Genomic DNA, 10545 nt, shown 5'->3' with positions numbered 1-10545 from the left:
TTCATTACTTGGGACTCAGCACATCTTTCTCTTAGAATCAAATGTTTCAGGAAGTAGGAGGATTCCCTGGCTTACCCAGAAAATTCAAAACAAGCCGTAGGTGCACCTGTTTTAAACAGGGGTGTCTGATGGTGCTGGTAATGGCGTGGGTCACCATGTGGGTCTGGCTGTTTTTGGAACTTTTTATACAGCTCATGCGGCCTTGAACTTGTGGTAACCTACCTGTTTCTGCTTCTCCGAGTGTTGGTATCACAGGCATGAGCCACAAAACTAAGCAGATGGGTAGTGTTTAATCAGTAGCCGGCTAACAGGTGAGGAATTTACTATAGAAAAACACTCTCTATGCCGTCTCGGGGTGCTGAAGATAAAGCAGCCAGAAAAGAAGCTGGAAAGTTAGGACGAGGAGGAGGAGGAGGAGGAGGAGGAGGAGGAGGAGGAGGAGGAGGAGGAGGAAAAGGAGGAGGAAAGGACAGGGCAGTGAACTGAGATCATTGTGGACCTCTGAATTTTCTAGTATTGCAAAATGAGGACATGAGGAGGGAGTAAGAGATGAAGGAAGAAAGCAAAAGATCAAGAAAGCAAGAGAGAGAACAAAAGAAAGAAAATCATGATTCACAAATGAAAATACAGTCAGCTGGTGTCCAGGGCTTTTATTTGTTAACTAATAAGGGATGTGAGAGATGTTGTAATGGGGTCAAACCATGTGAAATAAGGAAGGTTGAGATGTGTTTATAAAAGGGAATAAAAACAATAATCCATAAGGCGATCACCGATTCTATCCTTCCAAACACATATTTGCATTCCTATGAATGATAATTACTTTCATCATTATCAATCTCCTACAACTTGCATGATTATAAAATAGTTCTTTACTTAGCAATAAAAGATAAAAATAACAAGAGGAATGCCTTGGGCAGGCTACTCGGGAGTTTTGCTCCCATCAATTTCAAAGTGTTTCATAACTTTCCCTGCCAACCTGTGCACCAGGAGGATCCACTCAGGCCAGTCACAGTCGGACCATACGATTGGAAAGGAGCTACAGAGTCCCTGGTAGCAATAGCCTCGTGTGCTCTACAAAAGCCATGCCCGCATTATGCAGCAAAATGCAAGGCATGTCAAGATGCAGTCACAATATGTAATTTAAATTTTTCTAGGACCCGCATTTTAAAAAGCAGAAGAAGCAGTTATTAAATCTAAGGTGTACGTACACGTGAAGCATTCCAGCATGTAATAAATGTGAAGAACTATCAATGAGATGCTTAACTGTTTCTAAATTATAGTGTCCTCAAAAGCCAGTGTGTGTTCCAATCCAGACTAACCACATTTCAAATGTTTACCTGACCACATATGGCCAGGAACGCAAACACGGGTGAGCCAGCTAAGTTTAGCCCTGTTTTGAATATTAATTAAAATGTTTTACATCTGTCTCAGCCCTCCAGTACTCACACAGTTATTTTCCAGGTAGCCAGGTTGTTAGATTTCCTCACTTAAGAACGGGACATGCTCAATGGCTCAAGGAATCTATAATCCAGAACAACTGTCCTGTGTGTCCCCAGCAACAGTCATCAGAAGTCTGTGCTCTTGTCTCCTCCTGAGGAAACCTTGCCTACCCTGTAGTTATTACAGAAAAGGATGTGCACGGAGGGACATATGATAATGATAAACATATTATCTCTGTATCTGTAACCTGAGTATAATAGTGCCTATCAGAAATATTAACATTTTAATTTTCATGTCTCTCTTGTGGTAGAGAAAGGAAAAAAATTTCATAAGCTCTTTTTCATTGTAGATTAGGGAGGGACCCAGTGTCTGGAACACTGGCTACACCTCATGGGGTTCGCTGATGCATCTTTAAACCCTATCTGTGAGAGAGGAAAGGCTCCCTCTTCCTACAGCATGGTCACCATCACCATGGTACCTAGTGTGCTGCAGCCCAGCAGGAGCCGAGGCAGGAAGGGGCTGAGGAGCAAGGTCTCAGAGAGAGCCCTGCTCCTCCACAGGAGCCAGGGGCTTGGGCCCTGTGGGAACCCTTTCTTTAAACTAGCTCTTTCATGACATCTAGAGTTATGGTTGTTTTCCTTTGCTTCAGTCTCTCCTCACTGGGTTTTTCTGAGATAATTCAAGACCAAGGTAAGACAGCTCATTAGGAATCTTAATACAGGAATTCACCCCAAGGCAGCAGAGTAGTCTCCGCAGTTCCATCTTCATCTCCGAGATGTTGCCCTTGGCCAAAAAACTAACGGCACTAAGCCGTCTCCAAGTTCGAAGCATTCAGCAAGTGGTGGCAAGGCCGAGCCATCAGAAGAGGACACTTCGTTTCCATGACAAATATGGAAATGCTCTATTAGTAGGTGGAGGCATCTTTTGTGTTTCTACATGGACACACACAGCCACACACATTGGAATAGAATGGAACCTGTCCCCTGTTGGCAGAGTCACTCCCCAAAGGAATGGAGAGGTCAGTCGTCTTGCCAGCTGGTACAATAATCAAGGAATCGTTTCAAAACCAACTCAGAAGTGAATGCCAAGGCAAAGAATCGTGAACTCATTAAACTATGGCAGACTGAAGAACAAATAAGGAAACACAGTGCCCTGAAACCTCCACCAAAAAAACGAATCTTAATACAAAGTTAAAAGTTATACTTGTTATAGTTCTGGGACTGTATATAATCTGAGCTAGGAGGACACTGTGTGTGTGTGTGTGTGTGTGTGTGTGTGTGTGTGTGTGTGTGTGTGTGTGTAAGACAGACAGAGAGAGAATCAGGTCATCAGATAAGACACATCTCACTCCCTTCATTTTCCCAGGACCCTGGCTAACATCAATGTCCTCAGGCCCAGTGGTCAACACAGCAACACTTGGTGTCCCTCCTCCCTCTTCACACCCACTCTTGAACTTTCCAAAGCATGGAAAGTCATGCTTCTCCCCTACCCCTACCCCATTCCAACCACTTTGACCCAGCAGTCACCATGTGCAATCATCTCCTCCCTCGTGTGAGTGGCACTTTCACCACACAAGAGACACAGGCATCTCATTCAAGTGGCAGAGTTCATCTGTGTTTAACATTAGCTGCTCAAAAATACCCGAGCTGAAGGACTGGGCCCTATGATGTAAGGAAGGAACAAGGAAGAAAGGACTCCATGTGCTGAATTCAAGTGGGAGGGGGGAGCTTTCTTTGCCACTATGACAGAAATGATTATAAAACCAGAGCAGAAAAAAAAAAACCAAGCCCTCCTTGCCCTTCACTTTGGCAGGAGGGTTTCAGTTCTTGCAAGGCCTGTTCTTTGCATACTTACTTCTCCTGGGTTTTGCTACATTCCAGGCAGGGAGATAGAGACCAAACCAAATAAAGGGCCCCCAAAGGACCTTCTCCACCCCCTCCCAAAGAGCCTATGTTTTAATTCTCTGCAGCTTTTCAAACAGTCAAATAGGGAGGTTTGACGTTCTGCGGTGGGAGAGAATGCCCGTGTTCTCTGTGGACACCCACTTTGGATAATCCCAGCTGGCAGCAGGACCGCGGGGCCACAGCTGCGCAGAGGGATTTTTTTTGGTCAGTCTCTTCTTGGCACATTCTGTCATCACAGAATTGGGTTTTCCTCTCCCCAAATGAGTAGAGAGCAGGTTTGAAGCTGCTTGCTGATGGAATGCCGACCACACCTATTGCCCCAGGGCATCTGGATCTAAGGCTCCAAGCACTTTTTGTTCCATGCATGGTGCCCCTTATGGGTACCTACTTTGAACCCAATATCCCTGAGTCCCATAGACTTTCTCACTCCATCCACATTCAACTCCTGAATAGGATGGCCATTCTAAAACCATCTTTATTCCGGTGAGGTAATAGCAAGCCCATAGAACATCTTGAGTCATCTTCCCAAGTATGTTGGGGAAATAATGGCAAGACAATGAAATGTTCCGCTCTACCTGTGGCTCTGCTTAGTATGTGAACGTGTGACCAACTCCTCCCAGCTACACACTATATACAGAAGAATGACATTGGGGGGCCCCTGATGAACACTGATGGCCCAGATTCTAAGAGCTTCATTCGGCAGACATTTCTTGATCAATACCATATGGCACACTCTCTTATCCCTCAAAACTATCCCTCTCCCAGTCAACCTCGTACGTCCCTCACCAGCACATCAAAATGTTTGCAGCCATCTCCACTTCACCCCAGGCTGCCTTGCACAGCTGTCTCCATATGCACAGGGCACACTTTCAAAGGACAAGAGGCAATTTGCCATAGAAAGTACTAGACCCAAATAAGCTCACAGGGTTCCTAAGGACAGGGCTTAAAGTTTGGGAAGGACATGCCAAATGAGCTGCAGGTGTGAAGGAGATGAGCCTGCTCCAGTGTGGTGCAGAGTCAGCCATGCAGATTTCAAAGTTATGTCGACCTCCTAAGGTTACAGTCATTAAATCAAGAATTTAAATCTTTAGCCAAAACACCCTGTTTCCTAATACAGAGTTCTTTCTTGGCAAAACTCTTCACAGGAATGCCTCCTGCTCCTTCTTCCTCTTTCCAGCCTTGTACACTCTGCTGAAGCCCATTTTATATTAAAGGAGGAAAAGGGGGAATAGAAATAAAAAAGAACAAATGTGTTAGGGCCCTTCTCTCATCCCGTGATTTCTTATCAACTTTAAAGCTAATAAAATGTAAGCACAATTCAGCCGTGAACTTGGTGTATAAACTGGGGGAATTCAGAGCTTATGTTCTCAATTAATTTATATTCAACTCATCAAAATACTTTGCAATCTCAAGAAGAGGAAACCTATTTGATGTTTAAGGAATTGTTTCCATCTTTAAAAGCGAAGCTTGTAGTTTTCTTCCTATTTCCAGATAAGAAGCTGCACAATGCTTGAGGAAACAGGAACTCCAGAGCGGAGAGGTTCAGAGATGGCAGGCGTCAAGCTCAGAACCATGAATTTGGCGAGGGTTCAAAAGTTGGCAAAGTGAACCCTCTCATCCCTGCCTACAAATAATAAATATCACCAGGAATGGGGGAGAGGGGAGGCCACTGGAAAGCCATAACTTATCCTGTCTCCAGCCTTACAGTTCTCTCTCATAAACCAGGAGTTCTTTGGAGAACTTAGGCTGTGCTGCCTGCAGGGAGCTGAGCTCGCCTTGGGTCGTAAATTACTTTGCTTGGTCTAAGCTTTCGCCCAGGTCCAACCAACGGACGGCTCTGCAAGACCCATCACCCAGCTTGGGGCTTCTTAAATTATCCTTCATCTGGTTGTGACATCTGAAAAGCTAGAGGGAGAAGAATCACCCCAAATTTGACCTTTCTGTACCACTAGGTGCACACACACACACACTCACACACACACACAAACAGAAAATCATTCAAGAGAAAAAGATACAACTGCATCCCATTTATATGCACAAGTAGGATGGGACAGAGCTTTCTTTGTGCACCTCTAAATGCAATATATATAATATATATATATATAATAACAATGTAATGCTGAGTCTTTTCTTCAGCTGAGGTAGTTTGAGTGAAGGTTGAAATCTCCCCCTTAATTCTGATCTAATCAACACTTTGTAGCCACTCACTTTGCAACTGTACCCAGATGTGTAAACAGGCAGAGGGACACAAGCACGCAAACATCTCAGCACCCAGAGTATTGGAGAGGAACGGCTGTGGACCCTTGAAATGTGATCAAGACCGAGAGAGTAGGTATCCAGCCAAAAGAAATAACTCTTATCCGTAAAAGTTCCACAATAAATCAGGAAGCCTTTTTTCCCCACATGTCACCCGACATGTTTAATTTGTCTGCTTTGACAGAATCATGGCAAGCCCAGCTGACCATTGGCACAATTAGAATGAGCCTTTGTGAGGAAGGGTAGGCTATCCTGCATAGGTGCGCATAGTGGAGGGACTCAGAGCAGGCATCCTGGAAGCACTGCAGGCTAGCTCTGTATGGTGGAGCATGCAACCAAGATTTAGACGCCATGAATTTACAGCACATCAGGCCAATGGGAAGACGCAGTGCCTGTCATATTACCCAAGACTTTTAACTTCTTCCTCTCCTCCCTTGCGTCTCCCTGGAATTCACCTTTGTCATAAACTCCAGGGAGTGATAGAAGCTTGCTCATTTTCACTTCAGAATTGTACTTATGGAACACAAGATTTACACCAAAGACAAGGAAGTACTCTTATGATTGTCTGCACCCTCTGAGCCAAGGATAGCTGGTGGATTTATTAGTGTCAGTTGGCTAACACATCTGGTCATACGATTTGTTTGGAAAGGGCTTTTTACCAGGAAAAGGGATATACCTGAGCCTGTTAACAAAAGCTGCTTTTAACGCCTATGGTTAGTTTGGGAGAACAGGATCATGGTTGCCATCTGCCCATGGTGCTGCCTACCCAGCCTGTACCAATAAGTATGCCTAATTACCAAACTTTCCATGGTACCAAGAGACTTTGTTCATGCTCAAATCCTTATATGGGTTAGCCTAGCTCAGCAAGGGACTAAACCAGCCCTGTTTATAGATGAACACATTAAAACATGGCGGAGATCATGTGACTTCCCCACACTCACTCTGTGGCAGCCACAAGTCCAGACAGTCTGACTCCAGGGTGCTCTTTCCACCACTCGATCTGAGCTGAGTTCCTTGAGTTAGAGGTGTTGTCTGCAGTGGATTCCTACCTACTGAGCACCAGGCAGATTGATAGTCAGATAATTGTTAGTTGTACACTTGTGCTTCGTCTTCACATTTGTTTATTCCTTGTTTGGTATTTTAATATAATTGAAGTAGAATACACATATTATAAGAGACTCAAAATATTCAGCCCTGTGTCTTTTCCACAGTGATACATGCATGGCCAAACTAAGAAAAGTCAATTCTAATGCAGAAGCCCCACTTCAGGCTCCCCTTAAGTCATATCTCAGCCCTACCTCCAAATCACTATAAGGACAGAGGGGTAACATAGGGAACATGTTTGATTATAAGCAACTGCTTTGTAATCTTATTACTCCTTATATACATTGTATTTCCTTGGACAAGTCACTTTGCTTCCTTAAGGGTCAGTTCCCCCCACCCCCACCCCCTATAAAATGGGAACATTAACAGAATCTGCATCATGAGGTTACAGTGAAGTTCAAATGAACTGGAGTGAAGGCAGATAGAAAAGCCCAGGCTAAAACTACATCTTCTTCTGCACTCTTGGAGACTGCCAGCAACAATCAAGAAGCTAAAGACACAAAGGAACCCAAAGAAAAATAGCTGACAAGAAGACGGAGTGACTTGCAGCCCAAAGTGTTGTGCAGGGTTCTTAAAAAACCAAACCCATCCCAAGGCTCAGGAGAGAGCAGCACTGAACAGCCAAAGCAGAGATGAAGAGAGATCAGGTCTCACAGACGCAAGTGTGCAGAGTGAGCTGTTATGTGAGGCAAATGATCCCTTCTTTCCACTCATAAGTCCATATGCATATGCACAGGTAGGCACGCACGCACAGCTGCAGGCACGCACATGCACACCATCAAAGATTCCAGCTGTCTAGAATAGGGAGTATTTTTTTAAACTTCCTAGGACAGCAAGAAAAAGAAAAATACTTCTTCCTATGCCACGGACAACTTAAGTTTCTCTTGACCTTTATACCTCATTAACCATTTTGACCACAAAATGCAAAAACACTGCCTCTTAGGTGGAAGAGACCCCAGCAAATCACAGCCTTTGTTATAAATGTTTTTACCTGTTTCATTAGAATTTCTTAGTTCTCTCAGTATAAATCAGGGTAAACAGCTGGCTTAAAGCACAGATTTGGGGGAGGGAATAAGACACCTCAAGAAAGTATAAACACAAGATCTAGAACATGCTGTGTGTGTTTCTTTTCTTTCCCCAAGAAAGACACATTTACAGCAACAGCTTTTTCATGTCTGCATATAAACGCCAAAATAATTGATGTTATTGGAGTTTAAGAAAGGAAAATAAAAATGTTTCAAGTAATATTAAAAATGATAAGCATGTGATTCTATTTTGAATAGCAAGTTGATTACAGTAAAGGACAGACAAGTTTAGATTCCCAGTCGGTCCCAACTGGAGTGAAGTCTGGCATATGGAGCTGCTATGTTATAACTGAGTTTAGAAAATCTTGATGGAGATAAGAGAAGAGGTCTCTGCTTGGTCACCAACCCCACTGGTGTCCTTACATGCCCTCTTTTGCCTTCCCCGTTTTTCTCTTCACATTTATTATGAGGTAAGCAGACCAGAGATAAGGAAGAAACCAACCACACTGTGCGTCTCAAGTTCTCATAGATCTTTTTTAATGGGGTCCAGATAACATGACTTACAGAGCTTTTCAACAGTGCGGCCATGTGGCTGACCAGGAACACCGTGCTTCCTTCCTGGGTGGCTGGCTGTGGGCTGGAACAGTACGTGATGTTCAAGATGAGGAAAAAAATGGAAGCTCCCAGTACTGAGTGTGTGGTTTAACCAAATGAGGAAAATGGGAAATGGATGGACAGTGGGAAGCTGCCTTGTGTGCAGCATGTGTCAGAGCCAGCATGAGCATCTGAAGTGGGGCAGATTCTCCCTCCAGCAGGCTTTGTCCCAGCCACTCAGAACCACAGCGATAGCAATGGGAGCTGAGTGGCTGTGTTACCTTTTAGGGATCTTGTAAATACCAAAGAGATCACGGTAAGGTTCTTAATGCCCTTGGGCTTGCTGTGGGTGATAAAGGATGCCCTTTGCAGGGCTAGAGGCTGTATGGATCTATTTCCAAAGCCAGTAGTCTCTGTTCACCTCTCAGCTCCCTCTATCCTTCCCCATACAAGATGCTGGTGATTGCCTCAGCCATGACAGTGGCCTTCAGTGGCTGTGCCTTCTGCTGGGCCTGCAGTTCCTCATAGCAGCTTTAGCGACAACATTAGATTTGGCCATGTAGAGTGTTGGACCCATAAAAAGAAACCTAAAAGGTTAAAAAAAATACTAAGTCATAATTAGCACTATAACCCAGTGAGTTCCTTTTCTCTCTGGTTCTCCATATTCTTATCTGTAAATGGGACTCATAAGAACAACCTTAAAATCTGCCACATGTAACTCAACAAATTCTTACTTCTGATGGCACCTCTTGTTTGACTCTCTCTTTTAGACTCTTGTTCAAGGAAGTCTGACAGGAGCTGGTGATGTCCCAGACTTTATCCTTGGACTCATAGGAGCTGTGAAACAATATCGTAGGCAAGGATATGGAGTAACCACAGTGTTTAGTACTCTGAGACAGGAGGTTCATGAGTTCAAGGCTAACCTTGCATAGATGGTGAAACTCTTTTTTTTTTAAGCAAATAAAAAACAGAAGGAAAATGGAAAGGAGAAAGTAAGGGAGGGAGGGAGGAAATAAAAGGAAAAGAAAGGAGAAAACAAACCTGTAAAATGTTATGAATTTCACATACATATTCTTATATATGCATTTAAAACTGGCTTTGCAGCATGTAAAAATGAAGACTAATGCTTGTGTTAATCATTTGAAATTTAAGTTTTCTTTACTTTTAAGGCATCCTGCCTTTCCTGCATCTGATAGCTAGCTCTGCCCCTGGCCATTGTACCAATCTCAGAAAAACTGTCTATGAGGAGTGAGCCCACCCAGTGCCCCTCTCTACTGGAAAGAAGAAAGAATTTCCATCCTGCCCTAAGACAAGATCTGCTTCTCTAAGCCTAAAGCTAGTCATAAATCAATGTTGGGCTTTAGTTTTCATCCATTCAATGAGCATTTATAAAGTTAACTGAATTCAAACTTAAATATTATCAAGTCAAGCATTTCCTCAGTGGATATGCATTTTGTGCTGTGTCTGACACAGTTCATGAATTTTTGAGGACTAGGCTTTGAGGCAACTTTGAAGCAACTGAGCCCCAAATTCTTCACTACACCCAGAAGCTAATGACTTCCAGAGGCAGACACCATGAAGAAAGCACTGGGACATTGGTCTGTGGGTCAAAGGTCATTTCAGGAAGAGAAGGTCACCACTTTCAAGTATTTCAGAGGTGAAAAGGCCACTCTCTAAATACCGTGTCCTGCACACTGGCTCTTCACGTGCATGCTTGTTGCAATGCAGGCTGGAGTTGTCACTGAGGCAGACACTGTCCACATGAGATTCTTCAGCCTCCACCAGCCAAGTGTCACTACTCTGTCTTGGTTGACCCCTCTGAAGACTAGTGTGGATGACTGTTTTGTCTCTGGAATGAGTGACATCAGTGGTTCACGGTGCTGTGCAGGGGCTCTGAGTCCCTTCCAGGATTTATATATTAAAAATACCTTTATAACAATGCTCAAATGTCAGTCTCAACTCATGTACAGTGTAGTTTTTCTGGAAACAAGAAGTCAGACGATGTTTTCATCATCTTTATGACCAATACAATCTACATCTTTGTATCTAGAACATTTTATATACAATATAATGTTTATAAGCATAGCCTGGTCATCACAAACTGTTAAGAATGTGAAGAGATCCCAAGACCAGCAAGCTTGAGAACCAATGGACTAAGTAAAACATCTGCCCCCCTACTCCATAGCTTCCAAGATAGTTCTACTGTGTCTGTTTGCAGATAA

At 43.6% G+C, this 10545-nt stretch overlaps 1 pseudogene; it reads left to right on the top strand.

Annotated features, from left to right (window-relative positions):
* Positions 1-2215: 2215 nt before the first annotated feature.
* LOC110295608 (cytochrome c oxidase subunit 7B, mitochondrial pseudogene) lies at positions 2216-2487 on the top strand (annotated as a pseudogene).
* The last annotated feature ends 8058 nt before the right edge of the window (positions 2488-10545 follow it).

This window comes from Mus caroli, unplaced genomic scaffold (assembly GCF_978045245.1).
Source record: "Mus caroli unplaced genomic scaffold, Mus_caroli_1 scaffold_7, whole genome shotgun sequence".
NCBI classification, from domain to species: Eukaryota; Metazoa; Chordata; class Mammalia; order Rodentia; family Muridae; genus Mus; species Mus caroli.
This window is presented reverse-complemented; position numbering and strand designations above follow the sequence as displayed.